The sequence below is a fragment of the Pomacea canaliculata genome, linkage group LG6 (genome assembly GCF_003073045.1).
Source record: "Pomacea canaliculata isolate SZHN2017 linkage group LG6, ASM307304v1, whole genome shotgun sequence".
NCBI classification, from domain to species: Eukaryota; Metazoa; Mollusca; class Gastropoda; order Architaenioglossa; family Ampullariidae; genus Pomacea; species Pomacea canaliculata.
The window spans coordinates 24,505,912-24,512,157 of NC_037595.1; the positions used below are offsets into that span (position 1 = coordinate 24,505,912).

Below are 6,246 nucleotides of genomic sequence, written 5' to 3' on the forward strand. Positions count from 1 at the left end.
AGTTCGCTCAGACCAGCGGCTCCGCCAGACGGCGTCTCAGGCGCCATAATGCTGTTAGCCAAGTTCGAACCAACCAACCACTCCCTCCCCCCCACGTCTCCGCCGTCTTGTCCGCTTACTTCCCCCTTGTTGTCACAACACCTCCCCTCACCGCCTTCACCATCACCGCCGCCACCAGTCGCTACCACAACTTTCACATTTCTTAAAGCTTCACGTCTTTAGCCGGACAGCCTGTAGCTGACTGCTAACAGAACTTAGACCAACTGTCGTGCAGCGGGGCCCTACCGCCTCGAGTCTTCCGGAGACACCTCATCTTAACCAATCGATACGCTCACAGCTAACAATGTCCTCAAATAAACAAAATAATGTTTGAGGACAAGTACAATTTAAAGAAGTCCCAGTTCTCGGCTTAGACTCAGCCTGTGTCATTAGTTTGGTCGATGCCTCGCCGAGTGTTATCCGAGTTGCAGCACAGGGTGGAGTGTTTGCTCTGGAGGGCGTTTGTATTTGAGCTCAGACTTCGATGTGTCGTTGCACCCTTTGCCGTTCCCAGAAGGTCAAGATAAGGTTAATATTGTAATTAGGTTAATAGAGTAATTATGTTGTCTGAAAAGGGTATAGGCAATACCCAGTTTGTGAGACAAGTGATTGAAAAAAAAACTGTTTTGGAAGAGATGTCTGCGATACAGAGAGCTGAAACGCTTACGTGGAAATCACTGGTTGTAGAATTTTGATAAAATAACATTTCTTGAAATGGGGAGAGGCCTTTGTTTTCTTTTGTGCATGGCTTTTGTCTTCCATTTTTTTTATAAAGTTGTGTACTCTTTTATCTAACGCAATCCCAGAGAGAAGAAATATTACTTTCAAACATTTTTGTGGTTAGTATGGGATCTTAAGACAACAACGAATACAATTCTTCTTGTTAAATTTCAAGATATGATGTGCATGTCTGGTCTGGTTATTCAATTTTGAGGTAATATATCTTTATATATACATTGTGTGTGAGAGAGATAACTTTTCGTTCAGCTTAATATACCATTCGTCTAGCTGCAAAAGAGAATAAACGCGGATATTTATCCGCGGATACTACTTGGATAAGACGGGGAGGACTTCTCTGCCTGGAAATAAGCAATGAGTTATCTACATGGATATACAGGAAAGATCTGTCGGTCTCAATCTGCGAAGAACAAAGAAGTGAGAGGCACGTGGTCAATGACAGATGCAAACACGCACGTGATACAAGTGTCTGCACGTGTGGAGGTGAAGTGGTCCTCACAAGAGTCAATGCTCACGCTGGCAAACACTCACCCACTGGTGCACGTGCATTCCTTGACAGTTCTTCTACACATTTGAACATTACTTAACTGGAAACATCTCCCTCTTCTTCTCTCCATGTCTTGGAATTTTTTTTTCTCTTAAAAATTTCTTTATTTTCAGAAATTGAGAGAGGAGAAATTTTTGCGTTTTACTTAAAGCTTTTCAGACAAGAGACACATGAATGCACACACACACACGTACAGACTCTCACACAGAGTGACATTAATTCATTAATTCTGACGAAAACGAAAAGCCACCAACGAGCTCGCTTCACTCTCATCACTCATTGTCTAATGAAAAAACAACACCAGGCGCGAAGCTCGCACGGCAAAGCCCACTTTTTTCTGATCACGTGACAGTTGACGATATGACCTCCTCAACCCCGTGTCTCCTCTCAAGCCCTCGTAATCATCACAGCTAAACAAGATCCCATAATTCCCAGAGCTCGACGCCAGAAACTGCGCGAGACTGTTTTAGTGCAAATTGAACTTTCCACATCTCGAGAAATTACGACCCGAAAAACTGCGGTTTGGCGCCGGCCATGACAGGAGGGAATTAAGGGTCAGCTCAGCCTCCCTGCACCCACAGCAGCTCTCCTCCTGCGTCACCATCGCTTCGTCTACCGCATCAGGTGAGCCCGGAGTGACAGGAATGAATTAAGGGAGGGGAGGGGAGGGAGAGCAGCCTCCCAGAGGTAGTTAAAATAAGGTTCTGCAAGGACGTCACAGTCGCCATTGGCTTCGTCTACAGGTAGAACGGTGTTCGGACGTTGTCGCCATGGCGACGGTGAGGAGGCGGCTGCTGCTGCTGATGGCGGTGACAGGTGTTTGTCTTTAATCAGTGGGGAATGAACTCGCGGGTTGGTCTTTTGACCCCCTGGTGTCGTGCATCTGGTGAAAACAGCTCGACGAGAGTGGCCGAGATAATTTGAGGGGAAAATAATAATTTGTTTATGGGTGTGGGATTGAAAGAGGGAGAGAGAGAACGAAGGCACACGCACGCACGAAATAATTCACATCACTGACAGTCAGCGTGAGCGATTATATACACGCAATATAAAAAGAAGAATTTGAAAATTTTGTGTGTGAATGTGTGTGTGTGTGTCGGTGGTTGAAACCTGCCATATTTTTCCGATCCTTCAAACTTAACTAGAATGTTAATCTATGGTCGGGGACATTCCTTTGTGCATATACGTTACTCTGGAGCATGCTTATTATTTATATTTATTTTTCAATTTCTGGGATGCCCTGGATGACTCCAAAAATAAATTTAGAAATATTATTAACCAGAGAAAATTTCAACGCTCATCTAAAACAAATTTTGACATTAATTTCAGAGAGCACTCAGCGAGAGAAACAAAATAGAGACGGGAGGATGTCACTAGCAATTTTGACCCTCAAAGGAGCGAATTAAAATTAAAAACATCCTCGAGTTCAACCAAAACAATGCCGTCACTCAAACAATCCCGATAACTCAATAAATAACATTTGCACCCAAGTAACACGTGCACACTTTCTCTCCCTTGATCGATGACACTGCAAGATGATGAAACTAGCGGTCAGACCCCTGGCCTGAGTGTCATTACTTTCCGTCGGTGCTCGTCCTATATGCAAACGGGAGGTGAAGAGGTCAGGGCTGTGTCTGAACGTCCTTCGCATCAAGGTTCAACACAAGTTGATTCTACTTTCAGAAAAGTACCACAACTACCACGTGGGTTTGAACTTCCCGTTCTGAAGATCGTGAGTGGCGTGTGTAAGACTTTGATGAAACACCCTTGGATACGCCTCGGCTGCTAAGGAGTTATCTCCCGGTGTTTACAAACGGTGACGTCACGCAGGAACGCGAGGCTGCCGATGGCTTTTCTTCCTGGCCGGATCTGAAGATGATCTCTGGGATCACCAAAAGTGATATCATCTGGAGAAAGCAGAGGCCTAGCACAAGCTCAACCAACGGCCGGGACAGGTGACAAACACACAGTTGTTGAATCAGAGCCGGGGTCACCCGGGACAAGTCGACCCACTTTCTCAGGCAAGCAGGTACACGCCACTCACGTTCATGCACGTGGGTACGATAGTCTGGCTCGGGGAAAACACCAGTATGAGGCGATACGATTTAGTTAGCAGTTCTGCAGTGCTTAAATTATGTTCAGCCCTTACGAGATACTTTCTTCAGCTTAAACAGGGCTTCTGCTTACGCAAAAAAATGCGTACAGTACGCATTAAAAGTTCGGAGGACCCCTTCAATTTCCGTCAATGGGGTCCCCTTCAAATTTGGGTGAAGAACAGAGACCCCTTAAAAATCTGAAAAAGGGGTCCCTGGGACCCCAAAGAATTTAGCCTTAGCAGAAGCCCTGTTAAAGATAATGAACAAATACTCTTATTTACTACATGATAGTAGATTGCTAGATTTATCTCATTCAGTGTTTTAAAAAATAAATTCCAAAAATGCTTTAGGTTGCGACTAGCTGAGGGTACATCAGGCGTAATTCGGAGGCCGCGGCGGAACATTTCTCACAGACACGACGATCGACCTCCAAATGCTGGTAATTACAGGGATTTCCATATTCCCGCTTTTAATAAGCATGGTTACTCAAAGCTCGAGAATATTCTTTCTAAACCGTTGTGCCCGCCTGTAGTTGTACAGTCTTTCCATTCTTATTGAAAACCGAATGCGATATGTCAAGTTTGGAACTGACACGAACTGTAAGGTCGGGGAGAAGGCATAGTTCATTGCATGTGTGTGAGAGAGAGAAGTAGAAAGAGAAGGAGTTCCTTAGACAAGACAATAAAGTTTTATTGTTTTGTGTAATTCTAATTAAGTTTTGTTAGATCGAAAGGAAGGAAGATACAACGTTTGCTAAATTGACTGGTTGTTCAAGTTATCAATGAGTCAAAGACTTATAGAGAGAAAGTAAGCCAGTAATATAATATTTTAGACGAGATTGAGGACTTGTGGTCAAGAACTTGTCTGTCGAAGTGTTCTCTTAGTACGTGAACATTTAAATATGTTGCAGGACTTGTAGTCCTAACTTGTCTACAAAGGTTACCATAATATACATGAAAATGATGCATTGCGAGCAGCTCTTCACAACTCCATGCTCAGAGGTATAACAAAATTTTGCTTCTTTTTTTAAAGATTTTCTTTCTTTCCTTCTTTTTTTAAAGGAATTCCAAAGCTACACGTGCAAGAAAGAGTACATCACAAATATCTCTAAAAATTAGTAATCTGAAATACAGCCTGTGATCCCTCTCAGCCATTGAGCGTTGCCTTGGCAACCATGACGCACACCTGGAGGAAGCCTGGCGACATACAAAACGAGGATGCAGGTGGTAGGATAAATTACATAAGCACCTTTATCGCCGTTACATGTAAAGTGTATGTCTGTCAGAGAATGTTGTGAAATCTCTAAACTCACACAAACTGCAGATAGCGCGGGTAGAGGAGCAGACGTGCGACACAAAAGTAAATTGTTTCTCGTGAGGGAGAAATAGAGAAACGGATGCCAGTTGGGGTGGCACAGAAATGTTTTGACATTGATAACAAGCGTATAAACAGCTATGAATCATGGAAGATGCTGCCGACACAAAGGAAATAAAACAAAATCTTCAGAGTGTCTGGTTGATGTGGACAAAGAGAAAGGGAGAGAGAGAGAGTGTGTGTGTGCGTGTGTTTATGTCAGCGTGCGTGCGTGTAGAATCGTATTAGTGTTTGCTTATCTTTACAATCACACGAGCTTAGTGTGGCGTCAAAATCTCCCATAATTATAACACCAGTGTTTAGTATTAGGACGATGGAGAGATAAACACCTTACCCAACCTTCTAGGCAGCGAGTCTGTTTGGCTGCCTGTTCGCGTGATTTACTCACGAACGATCCCATGAGCGGGCTGATCGTCTGCTGGTCGTCTGCTGGTCGCTCTGTCCCCGGTGTACACAAGCACGCAGCCAATCAGGTAATCACTCCTCCTACCCTCCAGCCACAAGTACTTCGTCTTTCTGTCTCTCTCTTTTATCATCTGTGTGTTTGTGTGTGCGTTGTGTTTGCTAGTGTATTGTGTGTGTGCGTGTTGTGTGTGTGTTTGTTTGTTGTGTTTATGTGTATTGTGTTTCTGTGTTGTGTTTGTGTGTTAGGCGTTGTTTTGCGTTTGTGTGTGTGTTGTGCTTTGTTGTGTTTGTTTTGTTTGTGTCTGTTTGTGTATATATATATGTGTGTGTTTGTTTGTGTGTGTTGTTTTTGTGTGTATATATGTGCTTGTTTGTGTGTGTTGCTTTTGTTTATGATTTGTGTGTGTGTGTGTCTATCACCTGAGCATTGTTTTGGAGGATGTCGAAAGCTGTTAAGAGGCCCTGTCAACAACTAGTAGTATATATATCATTAGCAACAGACAGAAACAAGATTCTCCTAGCAACAGACTAGGATACCCTTAGCAACAGACTAAACAAATATCCTGAGCAGCTGACAGTAAGACTCCAGCTACAGACAGTAACATACCCTAGCTACAGAGAAAACACAAATCCTTAGCAACAGACTGTAATATACCCTAGCAACAGACAGTAATATGCCTTAGCAACAGACAGTAATATACCCTAGCAACAGACAGTAATATACCCTAGCAACAGACTGTAATATACCCTAGCAACAGACAGTAATATGCCTTAGCAACAGACAGTAATATACCCTAGCAACAGACAGTAATATACCCTAGCAACAGACAGTAATATACCCTAGCAACAGACAGTAATATACCCTAGCAACAGACAGTAATATACCCTAGCAACAGACAGTAATATACCCTGCCAACAGACAACAAACAAGTAGCATCACAATAAAACACTCCTAGCAACAGAGAGAACTGCAGCCATTGCAATTCGTAGTAAGATACCGCAAGTAACCCAAAGACACCATAGCAACAGAAATAAGCTAACACCTAG

At 43.4% G+C, this 6,246-nt stretch overlaps 1 long non-coding RNA gene across 1 annotated transcript; it reads left to right on the forward strand.

Moving 5' to 3' along the window:
- Window positions 1–1,826: 1,826 nt before the first annotated feature.
- On the forward strand, window positions 1,827–4,962 carry LOC112566893. Its single transcript, XR_003099718.1, has 3 exons — window positions 1,827–1,948; window positions 3,771–3,859; window positions 4,482–4,962. It is a non-coding gene; the product is annotated as an uncharacterized LOC112566893 (long non-coding RNA).
- The last annotated feature ends 1,284 nt before the right edge of the window (window positions 4,963–6,246 follow it).